We start from the raw sequence: 21536 nt of genomic DNA, 5'->3' as shown, positions 1-21536 counted from the left end.
CAGAACTGTACGCAATACTCCAAGTGCGGCCGCACCAGAGTTTTGTACAGTTGTAACATAACCTCACGGCTCCGAAATTCAATCCCTCTACCAATAAAAGCCGACACACCATACGCCTTCTTAACAACCTTATCAACCTGGGTGCCAACTTTCAGGGAGCTATGCACATGTATCCCGAGGTCCCTCTGCTCGTCCACACTACTGAGTCCTTCCATTAGCTCTATATTCTGTACTCCTGTTACTCTTACCAAAGTGAATCACCTCACACTTTTCCGTACTAAGCTCCTTCTGCCACCTCTCGGCCCAACTCTGCAGCCTATCTATGTCTCTCTGCAAACTGTAACATCCATCCTCACTGTCTACAACTCCTCCGAACTTGGTGTCGTCAGCAAATTTACTAATCCATCCTTCTACACCCTCATCTAGGTCATTTATAAAAATGACAAACAGCAGTGGCCCCAAAACAGATCCTTGGGGTACATCACTTGTAACTGCACTCCAGGTTGAATATTTCCCATCAACCACCACCCTCTAGAACATAGAACATAGAACATTACAGCGCAGAACAGGCCCTTCGGCCCACGATGTTGTGCCGACCAGTTAAAAAGCAATGACCCTCTAACCTAAACCAAACCCTTTCCATCCATAAACCTATCCACGGATCTCTTAAACGCCCCCAAACTAGGCGCATTTACAACTGCAGCAGGCAGGGCATTCCAATCCCTCACCACCCTCTGGGTAAAGAACCTACCCCTGACATCCGTCCTATAACTACCACCCCTTAATTTAAAGCTATGCCCCCTCGTGCTAGCTTTCTCCATCCGAGGAAAAAGGCTATCACTGTCCACCCTATCTAAACCTCTAATCATCTTATATGTTTCAATAAGGTCCCCTCTTAGCCGCCTTCTTTCTAGCGAAAACAACATCAAATCCCTCAGTCTCTCCTCATAGGACCTTCCCTCCATACCAGGCAACATCCTGGTAAACCTCCTCTGCACCCTCTCCAAAGCCTCCACATCTTTCCTATAATGTGGGGACCAGAACTGCACACAATACTCCAAGTGCAGCCGCACCAGAGTTGTGTACAGTTGCAACATGACGCTGCGGCTCCTAAATTCAATCCCCCTACCAATAAACGCCAAGACACCGTATGCCTTCCTAACAACCCTATCTACTTGATTCCCAACTTTCAGGGATCTATGGACACATACACCTAGATCCCTCTGTTCATCCACACTATTCAGAGTCCTACCGTTAGCCCTATACTCTACACATCTGTTATTCCTGCCACAGTGAATTACCTCACACCTTTCCACATTAAACTCCATCCGCCACCTCTCGGCCCAGCTCTGCAACTTGTCCAAGTCCCTCTGTAAACTAAGACACCCTTCCTCACTATCTACCATACCTCCGACTTTGGTGTCATCAGCAAATTTACTAATCCACCCAACTATACCCTCATCCAGATCATTTATAAAAATTACAAACAGCAGTGGCCCCAAAACAGATCGCTGAGGCACACCACTCTGTCTTCTATCAGCTAGCCAATTCCTGATCCAAACTGCTAAATCACCCTCAATCCCATGCATCTGCATTTTCTGCAGTAGCCTACCATGGGGAACCTTATCAAACACTTTGCTAAAATCCATATACACCACGTCAACTGCCTTACCCTTATCCACCTCTTTGGTCACCTTTTCAAAAAACTCGATAAGGTTTGTGAGGCACAACCTACCCTTCACAAAACCGTGTTGACTATCTCTAATCAATTTATTTCCCTCTAGATGATTATCAATCCTATCCCTTATAATTCTTTCCAAAACTTTGCCCACAACAGAAGTAAGGCTCGCTGGTCTATAATTCCCAGGATGGTCTCTACTCCCCTTCTTGAACAAGGGGACAACATTTGCTATCCTCCAGTCTTCCAGCACTATACCTGAAGCCGTTGACGACATGAAGATCAAAGCCAAAGGGTCTGCAATCTCCTCCCTAGCCTCCCAGAAAATCCTAGGGTAAATCCCATCCAGCCCAGGGGACTTACCTATTTTCACACTCTTAAGAATTGCCAACACCTCCTCCTTATGTACCTCAATCTCATCTAGTCTACTACCTGGTATCGCAGTATTCTCCGCGACTACACTGACTTTCTCCTGAGTGAATACTGTTGAAAAATACTCATTCAGTGCCTCTCCTATCTCTTCAGGTTCCACGCACAACTTCCCACTGCTGTCTCTGACTGGCCCTAATCTTGCCCTAACCAATCTTTTATTCTTGACATACCTGTAGAAAGCTTTAGGATTTTCCTTGATCCCATCCGCCAAAGTCATCTCATGTCCTCTTCTGGCTCTTCTTAACTCTCTCTTTAACTCCTTCCTGGCTAATTTATAACTCTCCAGTGCCCTAACTGAGCCTTCACGTCTCATCTTTACATAAGCCTCCTTCTTCCTCTTCACCAGAGATTCAACTTCCTTCATACACCACGGTTCCCTTGCTCGACCACTTCCTCCCTGCCTGACAGGTACATATTTGTGAGAAGTAATGTAATTTTTAAGGCTGCAAGAGCTAACAGTAACGAGTTCAGCAACATACAGAAAGGGGGAGGCACATGACAGACAGTTGACTGAGTTGCACGGGACAGTGATGAGATTAAGCGCAGAATGGGAGATTGAGAGAGTGTTAATTGAAGGAATGACACAGTACAAGCCATTTACAGTGTTTAAAGCCAGATAAGGGGGAATAACACAATACAAGCCATTACAGTGTTTAAAGTTAACAAGGTTAACAGCCAAATAAGGGGGAATAACACAATACGAGCCATCACAATGTGTAAAAAAAAACAGTATAAAATGTGCTGTAAATCTATGTAAGGTGTGCGCACCAGCCCACCCGATCTTGCAAGATTGTATTGTATAATAAACTGTGATCGAACGAGACAGCCCGTGGTCGTCTAAGTCTACAATCGGGATCGGGAGAAAAGGGGAATATATCGGGAGGGCTACCGGCTGGGGAATTTGCCCCTGGCGCTCCGAACTCGACTGGTGGAAACCTAACGGTGTCAACGAAACCAAGAGTTGTCTGGTGGCTGCCACGCTAGCGGGTATCTGGCGGAAACGGCCGGTAACGAAACTAACAATTTGGGGGCTCGTCCGGGATAGCTTATATACCCGGCCCTCTCGCTTGGACTAGGGAATTGATCTCAGTAATAACCAGACGCGTCACCGTGTATATTTACACAGAATTACTGAGTTCAGAACCCGACCACGAGCGAGACAAAAAAAAACTTCTAATTGGGCTTAAACTAAAGATAAAGTAAGAACCACTGGCTGCTCTCGGGGTCTGATTCAGTGCCCCGGGTTTTTCAGCTCAAATTGTGTTTAGGTTTAACGGACGAAGGGACGTACAGGAATAAAGGTCAGACAACTCCGTGCACGGGGCAAGGTAAGAGAATTACACTCCAAGGACAAAATTACGGTTAGAAGTTGAGAGTGGTTTCTTCCTTGTTTGACCACATAATAGGACAGTTCTGTTTGAGGGTTTGGAAGCAACCCAAGAGGACGAGGTGACCTATTATGGGAGGAAAACCGTCTAAGACGAGAGACGGAAGGAGAAGTAAGGCAAAGGGGTCAAACGGCATACCGCCGGATAGTCCGTTGGGAATAAAATTAAGTAATTGGGAAGATTCTGAGAAAACCCGGGGCCTCAATCGGAAAGTAATGATTAAGTATTGTTGTTTTATTTGGACTAAGGAACCAATCCGACCACCGACCGTGTTCTGGCCAAAATACGGTTCGGACGAAGATTGGGTATGTCAACTGTTAAACTTGTGTGTAAATGGAAGGTCAAAGCCAAACCCTGAAGAGATAAAATATGCAGCTTGTTGGGAGGGATCCGGTCCCCTGAATACCTCTCCGCCGTTAGACGTGTTTGTCATGTCCCCCCATCAGGGTAGTCAGTCCCGTCGTGGTCAGTCCCGTCCGTGGGAAGTATTGGACGTTTTGCCACCCCCGCCGGCCCCTAGACCCCACTCGCCCCCACCCTACGACGGGTCCCGCGACAAACCCAAGGGAGACACCACAGATGGACAAAGAGACACCCCCGACCCTTCCAGGGAAGACCCCGGGCCATCAGCATCTAAGACTTCCTCACTGTCGGAGTCAGAGTCCTCGGGACCGAGTACTAGAAGTAAAACTAGGGAACAAAAAGAGGCCAGGCAGCAGGTTGAGAACAAAAAACCCCAAGAAGTGGTTAAAATGAAACCCCTTCGAGAGGTCCCCTTTGGGGGGGGAGATACGGGATATGTGATAGTCCCTTTAAATACCGGGGATATCAGGCAATTCAGGAAAGAGCTGCCACCTTTATTAGAGGACCCCGAGGCGGTGGCAGCTCAACTTGACCAATTCCTGGGTCCTAACTTGTACTCATGGCAGGAGTTGGAGGCCATGATGAGAGTATTATTTAATTATGATGAGAGGAGTATGATCAGGAAGAAGGCTATGGAAATTTGGGACCGCGAACACCAACAGGGGGTCCAGGGCGAGGAGAAATATCCCCTCCAAGACCCAGATTGGGACCATAATACCCAGATTGGGAGAACTCATATGTCCGATCTCCGGAATTTGATAATTAGGGGAATACAGACCTGTGTCCCCAAACAACAGAATCTAAGTAAAGCTTTCGAGGTTTCCCAAGGTAAAGATGAGTCACCCAGTGCGTTCCTGGATAGACTTAGGGAATCGGTCCGGAAATACTCCAGCCTCGATCCAGATGGGGAAATAGGGCGAGGAATGTTGAAAGTCCACTTTGTCACCAAATCCTGGCCAGACATACAAAAGAAACTGCAGAAAATTGAGGACTGGAGTGGGAAAGATATTGGGGATCTGTTGCATGAAGCGCAGAGAGTGTTTGTTCAGAGGGACGCGGTAAGAGAGAAACAAAAAGCCAAGATGATGGTAGCCGCTGTAAGGGAAGTTTGCAAATCCACAGGAATGGTAGAAGAAGGACGAACGGAAGGTAGAGGACGGTCTAGAGGGGGTTGGCATAACGGAGGGAGGGAAAACCGCGGCCGGGGCCGTGGACGACCCTATGGAAACGGACGACTGCGACCGGCCGGGTGTTACCATTGCGGCCGATTGGGACATATTAAAAGGGAATGCCCAGACTTAAGGGAGGAGCGAGAGGGGATCTATGAGATGGAGTACTCGGTAGACTAGGGAGACCGGGGGGCACTCGAAATAAGGGCCTACCAAGAACCCCTGGTAAACTTGAGGGTGGGCCAGAAAAGGGAGGAGGTAACGTTTTTAGTAGATACAGGCGCCGGGAGGTCTGCAATTCCCATTCATCCCAAAGGGAGTAATTACCAAACTCGTTCGCTTAACATTTCAGGGGTAAAAGGGGGGGTTTTCCGGGCCCGGCTTTTCACTCCTTTAGAAATTGAATGGGAGGGCGAGAGGGTCACGGCAGAACTCCTTCACCTGCCCCATCTATCTTACGGACTGATGGGCCGAGACTTAATAGTAAAATTTGGGATTCAAATTAGTGTGGGAGAGAATGAAGAATTGCTGATCTCTATGGCTTACCTAGATGAACAGCAAATGGAACAAATAAACCCCAAAGTGTGGACGACCAAGGGTAATCGTGGAAAACTATCGGTGACCCCCATAAAAGTTACCCTAAAGGCAGGAAGCCCGGAGGTACGAGTCCGACAGTACCCGATCTCCTGGGAGGGGCGCCGGGGACTCAGCGGGGTGGTACGGGAGTTAATTTCAGATGGGTTGATAGAGCCCTGTATGTCCCAGTATAATTCCCCCATTCTGCCTGTCCGGAAACCTGATGGTAACTACAGGATGGTCCAGGACTTAAGAGAAATAAATAAAATTGTACAAATCCGTCACCCGGTAGTCCCTAACCCCTACACCATCCTAGGGCGGATTCCGCCAGACCACAGCTGGTTCAGTGTGGTGGACTTAAAGGACGCCTTCTGGGCATGTCCCCTTGACCCAGATAGCCGAGACCTGTTCGCCTTTGAATGGGAAGACCCGGACACGGGAAGAAAACAACAATACCGGTGGACGGTTCTTCCACAAGGATTTACGGAATCTCCGAACCTATTCGGGCAGATTTTGGAACAGGTCTTAGAGAGCCTAGTTTTACCCCCAGACTTAAAATTGATACAGTATGTAGATGATCTTTTACTTTCGGGACCCTCCGACCGGCAAGTTCAAACTGGGACCAATGCCCTGCTTAACTTTCTCGCGGAACAGGGGCTAAGAGTGAGTCAGAAAAAGTTACAGTATGCAGAACGGGAAGTTCGATATCTGGGGCATCTGATTAGCTGTGGCCAGCGTAAAATAAGTCCTGAAAGAATCCGGGGAATTGTAGGATTAGGACTCCCTAGAACGAAACGAGAACTCAGGAAATTTCTGGGTTTACTCGGATATTGCAGACTCTGGATAGATAATTATGCCCCCCTGACGAAGGAACTGTATTTACGCCTGGTTGAAGGGGCCCCGGATAAAATCTGGTGGGATAGGGAGGGGGAAGATTTGATTACCAGCCTGAAACAAAAACTAGTGACTGCCCCAGTCCTGAGTTTACCGGATTATGATAAGACCTTTTTATTGTTCACCAATGCAAAACAGGGCACAGCCTTCGGGGTACTGACCCAGGAATGGGGAGGACACAGGAAACCGGTGGCCTTCCTGTCAAAGATTCTGGATCCCGTATCCCGAGGGTGGCCCGAATGTGTCCAGGCGGTAGCAGCCACGGCAAAAATTGGTAGAGGAGAGCAGAAAGCTGACCTTTGGGGCGCCACTCACGGTAGTTACCCCACACCAGGTGAGGACAATTTTAAACCAAAAAGCGGGCCGCTGGTTAACAGACTCGAGGATCTTGAAATATGAAGTGATATTACTAGATCGAGATGACCTGAAACTAGAACTTAGCACGTGTCAGAATCCAGCGGAATTCCTGGGAGGGGAGGCGGAGGGGACCCTTGAACATCTGTGTGTGGACATAGTAGAATTACAAAGTAAGGTGCGGGAGGATCTACGAGATCAACCCTTGCACACGGGACAGAGGTGGTACATTGATGGGTCCTCTAGGACGGTGGAGGGCAAGAGGCATAACGGGTATGCCATAGTTAACGAAGAGGGATGGAAGGTAGAGGAACGGGGGCGGTTGCCCCCTTCGTGGTCGGCACAGACTTGCGAGTTGTATGCCCTCCACCGCGCCCTGACCAGCCTGGAAGGATCAGTAGGGACTATATACACAGATTCAAAATACGCTTATGGGGTGGTACATACCTTTGGAAAGATCTGGAAAGAGCGAGGCATGATTAACAGCCGCGGCAAGGAGTTGGTACATGAGGAACTAGTTGTTAAGATTTTGGAAGATCTGTTAAAACCACGGGAGATAGCAGTAGTCCACATTAGAGGGCATCAAAAAGGGGTTGGCCCAGAAGCCACGGGGAATCGCTTAGCAGATGAACAGGCTAGAATAGCAGGGATGGAGGGGGACCTGGTCGACTGTTTGGCGTGGATACCACAGGTATCGGAGATACAAGAAGTGCCAGTGTTCACAGAAAAAGAGGAGGAAGAGCTCAGGGTGATCGGAGGGGAAAAGGGAGAGGAAGGGAGGTGGCTGCTACCAGATGGACGTCAGTTATTGAACCGATCCCTAACCAGGGAAGTTCTGACCCAGCTACACCAGGGGAGCCATTGGGGAACCCAGGCGTTGTGCGATGCCTTCCTGCGGCAATATGCCCACCCAGGGGTCCATACGGTGGCCCAACAGGTCACGCAGGACTGCCTGATATGCCGGAAGGTGAACAAAAGGGGGTTACGACAGACTAGGGGAGGGGGCCGGGCCCCTGCATACCGGCCCTTCGAGTATATCCAGATTGACTATACTGAACTTCCCCCGATCGGACGACTGAAATATCTCCTGGTAATGGTGGATCATTTAACGGGATGGGTAGAAGCCTTCCCCACCGCCACTGCGGTCGCGAGTCAGGTATCCAAGATCCTACTAGAACAGATTGTTCCGAGGTTTGGGATCCCCCGAGCGGTAGATTCCGACCAGGGAAGCCACTTTACTTCGACAGTGCTGCAGGGTGTAATGCGTGCGGTGGGGATAGACTGGGACTTCCACACTCCTTGGCATCCCCCTTCCTCAGGGAAAGTAGAGAGAATGAACCAGACCCTCAAAACACAACTCACAAAATTGACAGTGGAAACCGGCTTACCCTGGACAAAATGCTTGCCCCTTGCCCTACTCCGAATACGAACGCAACCACGTAGAGATTTAGGGATTTCCCCATATGAGATGATGTTCGGACTTCCCTTTGTGGGACCTCGAGGTGAGCTGCCTATTTTTGAAACCAGGGATGTCTTTGTAAAAAAGTATGTTGAAGCATTGGTATCTGCTCTTTCTCATTTGCGCCAACAGGGACTCATAGCCCAGACACCGCCCTTGGCTTTCACGGTTCACTCGATCAAGCCCGGACACTGGGTTCTCATCAAGACCTGGAAACCGAAGACCCTAGACCCGGTCTGGGACGGCCCTTTCCTGGTGTTACTAACAACTGAAACAGCTGTCCGAACAGCAGAACGAGGCTGGACTCACTACACCCGAGCAAAGGGGCCCGTACCGGCACCGGACGAGGACATCCTCTCAACCCCGGACAGAAGCAATCCAGCAGAAGACAACTGAACGGACACTTTGGTCAGGGCACGAGAACTCAAAAATGTGGCTTGTACTCTTGCTGGTGTACACTGTAACTTTGGTGGGAGGGGGATGGAAAGGGGACGCGGTAGATAGGTGGTACGCTGAGGAAGGGAAAAATACTGGTCAGCAATACAGTCTTACTGTACAAAAAGCAACCCAGACACAGGTATTAGAGATAGATTTATGCCGGATGGTACCATGTGGGACAGCGGGGGAACTAAATGACCCTAAAAACAGCCTGGCGAGACAAAAGAAATATCAGGGAAAATCGATGGAGCTACTATTTCTGGGGACGGGATTGGGAGAGGATCAAGCTCTTGGGGTACGGGAAAGAATAACATTGGTGCCGAAAGCGATCTACCCGAGAGACTGTGGAATAGATCAGTGCAACCCCCTTTATCTGACCATAAAACAAACCAACTGGGTGGTCAAGAAAAATCTGCACACTGGGCTAGAGGGTCAGGTACTTGGAGTACGGGTTCAGGAGGAGCGGCTGTGCTGTGTAAGAATTACCCTCCAGGAGGCAATAGCCACAAACTCGTCCATACTCCGTGTAACTGCCCTGACTCCTGGAAACTCCGAAAAGGTTAAAGTGATACAGATAAAAGATTTAAGGGAGACCGTAGAGATAGAGACAGGGTTCAGGGAAATTAACGCATGGTTGGAGTGGGTTTGGTATACTGTCCAGAGTCTTGGAAAAGACAACTGTTATGCGTGTGCGGGTAGTAGACCGAGTCCGCAGGTGGTTCCACTCCCTAAACTAAAAGAAGGTGGAATTGAGTGTTTGGTGAAACTGTACCAACACCGAACCGCCTGGGAAGATCCCACATGTCAGTCTCTGGGCTTAACGTTCCCACCGGTCCAGCACAACCGATATTCCCAGGCGCCCTCCTTTTCCGGGGCATCGGGTGTCCATCAAACCTGCATACAGAGGACGGGGAAAGAGTGGGATCAGAACGTTGGGAGCCTGACTCTGTGACAGCAGGTCATCCAAGTAAACACTACTAAGGATGGTGGAAATTATTCCCAGATACAGGTCCCCCGGGCCGACCTTTGGTGGTACTGCGGGGGTGCAGAACTACGAGCCACCTTACCCCGGAAATGGACTGGGACGTGTGCCATAGTACAACTAGCCATACCATTCACCCTAGCCTTTGAACGAAAGGGAACAAAGGTTACTCCCCGGACAACCCGGAAGCGCCGCAATATCCCCACTTCGTTTGATGACAGGATTTACCTGGATTCCATCGGGGTACCCAGAGGGGTCCCGGATGAATATAAAGCCAGGAATCAAATAGCGGCAGGGTTCGAATCTCTGTTCTGGTGGGTCACTATCAACAAAAATGTAGATTGGATAAACTACATATATTATAACCAACAGAGGTTCATAAACTATACCCGGGATGCTATAAAAGGGATAACGGAACAGTTAGATGCTACGTCCCGAATGGCTTGGGAGAACCGACTAGCTCTGGATATGATTCTGGCCGAGAAAGGGGGAGTCTGTGTTATGATCGGGACTCAATGCTGTACTTTCATCCCCAACAATACCGCTCCCGACGGATCAATCACCCGGGCTCTGAGGGGCCTGACAACTCTAGCCGATGAGTTGGCAGAGCATTCGGGGGCAAACACCGACTGGACCGGGTGGCTGGACGAATGGTTCGGGAGATGGAAAGGGGTGGTAGTATCAATGTTAGTATCCTTCGTGGTGGTATCAGGGATCCTGGCAGCCTTAGGATGCTGCGTTATTCCCTGCATTCGGGGATTAACGCAGAGACTGATAGAAACAGCTCTTATGAAACGGGATGTCACTGATGGAAGGGTGGTGGGAATCCACTTGGAAAGGGAGGAAAGAGAGACCCTCCTAGATAGGTCTCCCGATGATGAAGATTGGGACGAGCAAGTGGATAGTATGTTAGCCAAACTGGAACAACCTACTCGTGCATATCTGAACTAGATCTGGAAAAAGGGATGCTAGTTAAAAAAAAAATAAATATAAATAAAAAATTACAGACAGTAAAAAGAAAAGGGGGGATTGTGAGAAGTAATGTAATTTTTAAGGCTGCAAGAGCTAACAGTAACGAGTTCAGCAACATACAGAAAGGGGGAGGCACATGACAGACAGTTGACTGAGTTGCACGGGACAGTGATGAGATTAAGCGCAGAATGGGAGATTGAGAGAGTGTTAATTGAAGGAATGACACAGTACAAGCCATTTACAGTGTTTAAAGCCAGATAAGGGGGAATAACACAATACAAGCCATTACAGTGTTTAAAGTTAACAAGGTTAACAGCCAAATAAGGGGGAATAACACAATACGAGCCATCACAATGTGTAAAAAAAAACAGTATAAAATGTGCTGTAAATCTATGTAAGGTGTGCGCACCAGCCCACCCGATCTTGCAAGATTGTATTGTATAATAAACTGTGATCGAACGAGACAGCCCGTGGTCGTCTAAGTCTACAATCGGGATCGGGAGAAAAGGGGAATATATCGGGAGGGCTACCGGCTGGGGAATTTGCCCCTGGCGCTCCGAACTCGACTGGTGGAAACCTAACGGTGTCAACGAAACCAAGAGTTGTCTGGTGGCTGCCACGCTAGCGGGTATCTGGCGGAAACGGCCGGTAACGAAACTAACATATTTATCAAGGACTCGCAGTAGCTGCTCCTTGAACAAGCTCCACATTTCAGATGTTCCCAGCCCCTGCAGTTTCCTACTCCACCCTATGTATCCTAAATCTTGCCTAATAGCCTCATAATTACCTTTCCCCCAGCTATAACTTCTGACCTTCGGTATATGCCTATCCCTTTCCATCACTAAGGTAAACGTGACCGAATTGTGGTCACTATCACCAAAGTGCTCACCTACCTTCAAGTCTAACACCTGGTCTGGTTCATTACCCAGTACCAAATCCAATGTAGCCTCACCTCTTGTTGGCCTATCTACATACTGTGTCAGGAAACCTTCCTGCACACATTGGGCAAAAACTGACCCCTCTAAGGTGCTTGAACTATAGCTTTTGCAATCGATATTTGCAAAGTTAAAGTCCCCCATAACAATTACCCTGTTACTTTCGCACCAATCCAGGATCATCTTTGCAATCCTTTCCTCTACATCCCTGGAACTTTTTGGAGGCCTGTAAAAAACTCCCAACAGTGTGAGCCACCCCAGCCTAATCACTTTCTAGCTTTAGGTCCTCAGCTCTGCAAGTTACAGTATTTGAGACATATTTTAAATGAGGGTTTCTGCTTCTATTACCCTCTCATGCAAAGAGTTACAGACCCCTACAATCCTCAAAATGAAAAATGTTTTCCTCTAATCTTTCTATCAATCACCAGTTCTACACCATTTAGTCACCAACCTCTCTGCTAAATTAAGTAGGTCTTTCCCACCCAGTCTATCCAGGCTCATCACAATTTTGTACATCTCAATCAACGTTTTCTTTTCCAAGAAGAAAAAGTAGCAAATGGAATCTAGCCCAGTGAGTGTGAGATTATGCATTTCAGGATGTGAAAAAAAGAAAAAGGAATTTTGAAGGGGTAACCAAAAAGGTAGATTAGGGCAGTGCAATAAATGTTGTCTACATGGATTTTAGCAAGGCCTTTGGCAAGATACTGCATTGTAGGTTGTTCCATAAAGTTAAATTTCAAGGGATCCAGGGTGAGGTAGCCAAATGGGTACAAAATTGGCTAAATGACAGAAAGCAGAGGGTGGTTGAAGAGGGTTATTTTTCAAGCTGGAGACCTGTGACCACGGTGCCTCAGGGATTGGTGCTGGGTCTTTTGTTATTTGTCATTTATATAAATGATTTGGATGAAAATTTATGAGGCATGTTTAGCCCATAACCCATCTTACCCACGACAAGGAACATGACAAGTTGGTGGAAAAGTGGGTTGGGTTTGAAGATCAGCCATGATTTTATTAAATTATGGAGCAACCTGAGGGTTGCTTTATACTGCTAATTTAATGGTGATTTTTTAAAATTCCAATTGTAGGTGTTACATCACTTTAGCTCAGGCTTTGTGGATGAACATGGGAGCTGCCCCTGCTGGACCTGCCGGTACAGGGAAAACAGAGACTACTAAATATGCAGATGACAAGATCGGTGGCAAAGTGCACAGTAAAGAAGGCTTTCTAGTATTGCACAGAATCTTGATCAATTGGGCCAGTGGACTGATGAATGGTAGATGGAGTTGAATTTAGATAAATGCAAGATGATGCATTTTGGTGGATTGAACCAGGGCAGGAATAAATCAGTTAATGGGAGGGCGTTGAGAAGAGTTATAGAACAACACGACAGAAGTTCATAGCTCCTTGAAAGTGGGGTCAGAGGTGGACAAGATGGTGGTGGTGAAGAAGGTATTTGGCATGCTTGGTTTCATTGGTCAGAACTTTGAATACAAGAGTCGGAATGTCTTGTTCTTGTATAAGACATTAAGGCCACACTTGGAATACTGTGTACAGTCTCGTCACCCTATTATAGAAAGGATATTATTAAACTAGAAAGAGTGCAGAAAAATTTACTAGATGCTACTGGGACTTGATGGATTGAGTTATAAGGAGAGGCTGGATAGACTGGGACTTTTTTTTTCTGGAACATAGAAGGCTGAGGGGTGATCTTATAGAGGTCGATAAAATCATGAGGGGCATAGATCAGCTAGGTAGTCAATATCTTTTCCCAAAGGTAAGGGAGTCTAAAACTAGAGGGTATAGGTTTAAGGTGAGGGGGAGAGATACAAAAGTGTTCAGAAGGGGAATTTTTTCACACAGAGGGTGGTGAGTGTCTGGAACAAGCAAGTCCTGCTTCTTCATAAAGTCCCTTTAATTTTTTTGATTTAGCTCTACGTTCGTATTTCTAACACCCAATGCCACCTGTAACCCCTTTATATATCCCAATGAGTTCTATTAAACAATTAATATAACAAATACGTTGCAGTTAACCCACTTCTAACAGGCTTACCTTCCTTAAAGAAAAAAAATGATGAATTTGTCCCTACAGAAAACACAAAACACACTGTATCACCTCTTCCCCATTTGTTATTCACTTCTGAAGAAGAAAAATATTGTTGATAGAAAGATAATATCCAAAGTGTCTGAATAAGCCCCTCTTTTTGTAAAGCAATCAGACAATTGATAACTACTGTCAAGCCATTTTGTTTTTGATATTTCACTGTTGTCCAATATTTATTTTCAGCTGGCTATGGCTGTCCTCAACATTTTCTCGTTTACACTCAGTGTCAAGTGCACATTTTCCCAAAGAGATTTATCGCCAATGTGACACTCAATGGATATTTTACCCATAAATCTCGAACCCCAAAATGTCTGTCCATTTCTGGGATATGAAAAAAGCCATATCCACTGCTTCTACAAGGCTTAGGGCCCAATTTTACCATTGGTTTTCAGGCATGAAAATGTGGCAAAGTTGAGCAAGAGGCGAGTAGCAAAATCCGTGCCCACCTCCACGCTGGTTCCCCCTTTAGCAAGGTCCGAAAATAGCTGTGACTGGGACAAAGTCCAAAATGGCCGCGATGGCCACTTAAATGCATTTGCATGCATTTCCATTGACTTAATGGCTTGCACACCCAACTTTACTGGCACTTCTCCCTTTAACACTGCGTTCACCAATCCAGAATCGGCACGAAACACACATGCTCCATATAAGTATGAATCGGGCACTCCGTCAGTGAGGATTAGTGACGAGATAAGTGCCTAGCGTCAGATGGCTTTCTGCCTTTTAAGTTCCAACAAGAGGCATCTTTTCCATGCAAATCCATGTGTGAGATGGAGATCTTTGTCACTGTCTGGTACTTTTGTATCAACCCCACATTTACGCCAACTATGCAGTTAGCATCTTTTATAACCTTTTCTCTTAATTTATTAGAAGCCACCAAAACCTCACGAGTATGTGGGCCTCTACTCCTTGTAGCATTCATAGTCTCACTCATATTCTGAGATCTTGTCCAGCTATACCCCTTATCTGGTCTGATACTACCTGATCTTTCTCTCCTGTTGTGGGATATTCTTTCAATAGTTCTCAATCCCTTCCTGAGATCACGTTCACTCAGACCTACCATCTGATTTAGCACTAATTTTCTGTGCTCTCCATTTTTGAACTTTGTGTTCCCAATCCATGGTCCTGATGGCATCCCCTGTATTCTGTACATTCAACCAATGTTCATACTTTCCAGTGGCCTTCCCTGCTCTAATAATGACATTGTCTGGACCCTTCAGGCAAGTATGTCACTTTTGTCCTAACTTTCAGCAGTTGTTCTTTGGGAAAAATGCCTGTTCGAGTTCATAAGAAGTAGTGTTTCTCTACAGGTGCCCTATCTATTTCAGCTAACTGGTTCTCACAATTCTGTAACACGCGACTATCAGATGATCCTGGTTCCTCACCACGTTCGTCTACTGTTTCTAAATTCGCAGATTGGTAATCTGTACCCAGTATCCGTGATGAACGTATCCTAACAGTCTGTTTACGAGGTTGCAATACAATTATATTGCCATCTATGCTGATAATCTTCCCTGGAACTTTCCATTCATTGAAATTATCTCTCTTATAGGATATTATGTCACCTTGCTGAAAAACAGTATTAGATGCTATATTTTGTGCCTTAAAGCTCTGCGAATTCTTTCAGAGACTTCTGTTTCCAAAAATGCTCGTCTACATATATGCAATGCATTTAAATGCTCAGCAAAGGCAGATCTAATTGTACTCTCCAGCTAGAGGTGGTCATTCAAAATGGATGGAATTTTAGGATTTCTACCAAATACTAATAATTGCAACTATAGTCCCCGACCATCTGCAATGAATTCTTTGCATGTACCGCCCATGCTGAGGCTGAATTTAACTTGCAATCTGGTTTAACTGCTAAAATTGTTTGGAGCATGTCATCGATTAGCGCATCGTTCCTCTCACACCATTACTAAATGGGCTTTCTGCAGCCATATTCATGACTGTGAAATTCATGTTTTCACACAATCTCTAAACTCATCATCAGCGAATTCCTCCAGTGGCCCCATTCCCGTCCCTATCCATTTTTCCATGATCTGATCCAGAATTACTCTCTTTTCTTCACTACGTGCAACTGTTGGCTAACTAAATCTGGTTGCTAAATCTACAAAGTGCAAAATGATAATATTGTTTGCTTCATCCCAGATCTTAAGGTCCATAGCTACAACATTGTTAAAATCTCTGGCCCAGGGTAGAGTTACTATCGGCTGTGATGGTGTCCTTCTGTATTTCCTACAAATCTCAGTGAGCACTGACCTGTTTTATCAGCTTAATATAGTCCACATCTCTTACACCTGCATCCTTTAATAAAACTTGCAGCCTTCAAGAAGATGGACGTGCAAATTGCGGATATAACTTCAGCACACTCAGCTTTTTATCTGCTAAAGTTCCATTTCCGGATGCTAATAACACTTCCTTAACCTCTTTACCTAAAAGTGTTTTGTCAATAACAGAATACAACAGTGTCCCGACTGTGTAAATTCTGGACTGTGTCCATCGTTTTTCCAAAAACTGTTGCCTAATCATTTTCCATATCCAGTTCCATGTGCGCTTTCTTTATTGATGGTCTGCTCAGAAGCAAAGCTTACTCACTTGACAGAACGCCTGCGTGAATGAAACTATTCATTCTGGCAACATTGCAAGGGATCATCATTCTTTTCGGTGACTTCAGGATATTACCATCCCTAAATTTGAAACATGTGGAACTTTTAAATTCTTTAACCTTGTTCCAATTTTCAGCATTTAAAGAATCCAGGTAACATTTTAACCAGTTAATTCCACACAGAGCCACTGACCAAAAACAGCACAATTAAAGGACTCTACAACCAAAACTTTTATTGCAAGATTAAAACTTCTTGTTATTAGGAAAATGTCTTCTTTCTGGTCACTATCTCTTTCCTCTTCTGATTTTTCCATGTTATGTGTAGCTTCAAAAACTATTCAATCATTTTAGACAGTTGAAAGCATAATAAAATTTAGAATCATACCAAAAAATCGTACCCTGGGCATTTCTGGAATTCATACCCTCCCTCCTGCTATAGATATTAAAGGGGCTTCTGTCCTTGTAATTTCTGGGTCCTAACCTTCTGCCATATTATGGATGGAAAGGGATTGGTTTAGGTTAGAGGGTCATTGTTTTTTAACTGGTCGGCGCAACATCGTGGGCCGAAGGGCCTGTTCTGCGCTGTAATGTTCCATGTTCTATGTTCTATATTCCTGTAGCCAGCTTGTACCTGTATGATCTCGCCATTCTGTTAATAGTGTATCTGCCAGTCTGTTTTATCACTGACTGATCCACTTGTGTCATAAAAGCAATGGGATAGGATATTTCCCTAAAAATGTTTTTAAGGCCAAGCCTCTCATATTTGATTATAAGGTACCTTTCTCTGTAAATTTAACTCCCGTCAAAACCAGCACCCTTGGATTTATTATTGTCACATGTATTAGCATACAGTGAAAAGTAATGTTTCTTGTGCACGATACAGACAAAGCATACCATTCATAAAGAAAGAAACAAGAGACTACAGAATGTAATGTTACAGTCATAGCTAGGATGTAGAGAAAGATCAATTTAATGCAAAATAGGTCCATTCAAAACATGACGGCAACACGGAGCAAGCTGTTCTTGAGTTGGCTGGTACATGACCTCAGACTTTTGTACCTTTTTCCCGATTGAAGAAGAACATAAGAACATAAGAAATAGGAGCAGGAGTAGGCCATCCAGCCCTTCGAGCCTGCCCCGCCATTCAATAAGATCATGGCTGATCTGTCGTGTCTCAGTTCCACATTCCCGCCCTCTCCCCATAACCCTTAATCCCCTCTCTTATCAAAAACCCATCAACCCGCGTCTTAAAAATATTTAGCAAGGCAGCCTCCACCACCTCAATGGGCAGAGAATTCCAGAGATTCACCACCCTTTGAGTGAAGAAGTTCCTCCTCAACTCCGTTCTAAACCGCCCCCCCTTTATCTTGAGGCTGTGCCCCCTAGTCCTACTGTCCTTTCTGAGCGGGAAGAGTCTCTCCACCTCTATCCTATCCATCCTATTCGTCATCTTATATGTCTCAATGAGATCTCCCCTCATTCTTCTAAACTCTAACGAGTACAAGCCTAGTTTATTCAGCCTCTCCTCATAGCTCAACCCCCTCAACTCCGGTATCAGCCTAGTAAACCTCCTCTGCACTCCCTCCAAAGCCAAAATATCCTTGCGTAAGTACAGCGACCAAAACTGCACACAGTACTCCAGCTGCAGTGGAAGAGAGAATGACCGGTGTGCGTGGGGTCCTTAATTATGCTGGCTGTTTTGCCGAGACAGCAGGAAGTTGAGACAGGGTCAATGGATGGCAGTCTGGTTTACGTGATGGATTGGACTACATTCACAACCTTTTTTGCAGTCTTGGACAAAGCAGGAGCCATACCAAGATGTGATACAACCAAAAGAATGCTTTCTATGGTGCAACTGTCGAGGTTGGTGAGTGTCGGAGCTAACATGCCAAATTTCCTTAGTCTTCAGAGAAAATAGAGGTGTTGGTGGGCTTTCTTAACTATAGTTTCGGCATGGGGGAACCAAGACAGGTTCTTGGTGATCTGGACACCTAAATACTTGAAGCTCTTGACCTTTTCTACTTCGTCCCCGTTGATATAGACAGGGGCATGTGCTCCTCTATTCTTCCTGAAGTTGATGACAATCTCTTTCATTTTGAGACGTTGAGGGAGAGATTATTGTTGCCACATGAGTTCATCAGATTCTCTACCTCATTCCTGTACTGTGCCTTGTCATTGTTGGAGATCTGTCCCACTAAGGTAGTGTCATCAGCAAACTTGAAAATCGCATTGGAGGGGATTTTGGCCACACAGTCATAAGTGTGTAAAGGAGTATAGTAGGGGGCTAAGAACACAGCCTTGTGGGGCACCGGTGTTGAGGATGATCATGGAGAAGGTATTGATGTTGATCCTCACTGATTGTGGTTTGTGGGGTAGGAGGTTCAGGATCCAGTCACAGAGGGAGGAGTTGAGGCCCAGGCCACAGAGTTTGGAGATGAGTTTTGTGGAATAATGGTGTTGAGGTGTGAGCTGTGGTCAATAAATAGGAATCTGACATAGGCATCTTTTTTATCCAGGTATTCCAGGGTTGAATGCAGAGCCAGGGAGATGACGTCTGCTGTGGACCTGTTGCAGCAGTAGGCAAACTGTAGTGGATTCAGGTAGTCTGGGAGGCTGGAATTGATTTGTGCCATGACTAGCCTTTTGAAGCACTTCATAATGATGGATGTCAGAGCCACCAGATGATAGTCATTGAGACGCACTGCTTGGTTTTCCTTTGGTGCCGTGATGATGGTCCTCTCCTTAAGGCAGATAGGGACCTGAGATTGACCCTATCGATATTTGTAATTTTAGCACACCCAGTAACTTAAATGCCAACACAGACTGGAATTTCCAGGTGGTGTTTTTACAGCCTTATATATAGTCTATTAAATTTTATCACATACTCTTGAGGAGAAATATCCTCTGACTTCCAAAATCTAACCAGGCTTTCATATGCACTTAATAAATCATCCTTTATCCAGACTGTCTTCCGAGTCCAAATGTTCTAACTCCAATTGGGAAAATATTAATTTTACTTCTGTATGGTAAAGAGCCAAGTTCATTTCTTGTTTTCTTTTCCCAAACTGGTTATCTTAGTCCACATGATGACTTTATTTCTCCATTGGTCATAAGGTTCAGTGACTGAGAATAATGGTGGATAGCTATATCCTAACACTTTTACTCTGAGTTCAGTCATTTTGTTGTCTCCCAGTCACTTTTTCATTGATTGGAAATGCTAAGTGTTTTTTTTAAGTTATAACCTGCAGCCCTTCACTTGAAACCGGCAACCATCCTCTGCTACCAGTGTTTGAGCCTCTCAGTTGCAGTCCAGTAAAGGAAACACAAGTCCAGCTTCTTCATAAACTCCCTTTATTTTCTGATTCAACTCCACACACACATCTTCAACAGCCAGGGCCACATGTCACCCCTTTATATATCCCAGTGAGTTCTATTAAACAATTAACATAACAAATTGGAAGGTTGTAGTTAACCCATTCCTAAGGGAGCAGCCTCAGCTGCAGAGTACAATCATCTTCAATTGTCATTATTTACAGTGTATGTTATCCCAGTAACAGTGTCCCCATGAGACTATTACTATTACTCCAAGATTCATCTCCAAACTTCATTGCCTGGGACTCAGCTGTTCCCTCTGCAACTGGATCCTAGACTTCTTAATCTACAGACTGCAGTCAGTAAAGCTAGGAAACAACACCTCAAAGAACAAAAAAAAAGTACAGCACAGGAACTGGTCCTTCAGCTCACAAGCCTGTACTGATCATGTTGTTCCATCAAGACCAACCAGCTGTATCCCTCTATTCCCCCCTGTCCATGCGCCTATCCTGATAAGTCTTAAATGTCACTATCTGCCTCAACCACCTCACTTGGCAGTGCATTCCAGGCCCCACAACCCTCTGTGTATAAACTTTCCCCTCACATCTCTACTGAACCTTTCCCACTTTACCTTGAACTTGTGCCCCCTTGTGATTGTCCTTTCTGCCCTGGGAAAAAGCTTCTAACTGTTCACCTTATCTATATCCCTCATAATTTTATAAACTTCTATCAGGTCACCTCTTAGCCTCTGTCTTTCCAGGGAGAACAAGCCCAGTTTATTCAATCTCTCCTCATAACTAATACCCTCCTGGTAAACTCTTCTGTATTCCCACCAAGGCCACAACGTCCTTCTGGTAGTGTGGTGATCAGAATTGGACACAGTATTCTAAATATGGCCTAACCAACATTTTATACAACTGTAACATAATTTGCCAACTTCTATGCTCGATACCCTGGCTGATGAAGGCAAGCATGCCATATGCTTTCTTCACCAACTTTTCCACCTGTGCTGCCACTTTTGAGGATCTGTGGACCTGTACACCCAGATCTCTCTGTATATCTATGCCTGTGATGGTTCTGCCATTTATTTTATAGCTCCCACCTGATCTACTAAAACGTATCACCTCACATTTGTCTGGATTAAAGTCCATCTGCCATTTCTCCACCCAATTTTCCAGCCTTTGTACTGCTGTATTCACTGGCAATCTTCATCACTATCTACAATTCCACCAAACATGATAACCAGACCAGTTACATTTTCTTCCAAGTCATTTGTATATATATATATTACAAACAACAGTGGTTCCAGCACTGATCCCTGCAGAACACCACAAATTACAGACCTCCATTCAGAAAAACACTCTTCCACCTGTTTTCTATGGTAAAGCCAGTTCTAAATCCACCTAGCTAGTTCACCTCTGATCCCATGTGATTTAACCTTTTGCACCAGCCTGCCATGGAGGGACCCTTTCAAATGCTTTACTAAAGTCCATGTAAACAATACCCACAGCCTTTCCATCATCAACCATTTTTGTCACTTCTGCAAACAACCCAATCAAATTAGTGAGGCATGACCTCCCTCATACAAAACCATGCTGTCTGTAGCTAATAAGACCAATCAGTTCCAAATGTGTTTAGATCTTTAAGAATTTTCTCCAACTATTTCACTAACATTAATATTAAGCTCACTGGCTTATAATTACCTGGGTTATCTTTGCTACCCTTCTTATTAATGGGACAACATTGGCTATCCTCCAATCCTCTGGGGCCTCCCATGTAGCCAACCATTTGTGGCCACCGATGGAGGGAGTCGATGTTGGAGGTGATGTTGGAGTGCCAATCAAGCAGATTGCTTTGTCCTAAATGCTGTGAAGCTTC

General features: G+C 45.4%; 1 protein-coding gene across 1 annotated transcript in view; it reads right to left on the bottom strand.

The window, feature by feature from the left end:
• LOC145345623 (dynein axonemal heavy chain 8-like) overlaps window positions 1-21536 on the bottom strand; it is a 1557438-nt gene that overhangs the window by 625128 nt on the left and 910774 nt on the right. The gene's annotated exons all lie outside the window — the stretch shown is intronic.

The sequence above is a fragment of the Carcharhinus amblyrhynchos genome, chromosome 7 (assembly GCF_965287045.1).
Source record: "Carcharhinus amblyrhynchos chromosome 7, sCarAmb.v2.hapA, whole genome shotgun sequence".
NCBI classification, from domain to species: domain Eukaryota; kingdom Metazoa; phylum Chordata; class Chondrichthyes; order Carcharhiniformes; family Carcharhinidae; genus Carcharhinus; species Carcharhinus amblyrhynchos.
Note: the sequence above shows the minus strand (reverse complement) of the source record. Positions and strands in the feature narration are given on the sequence as shown.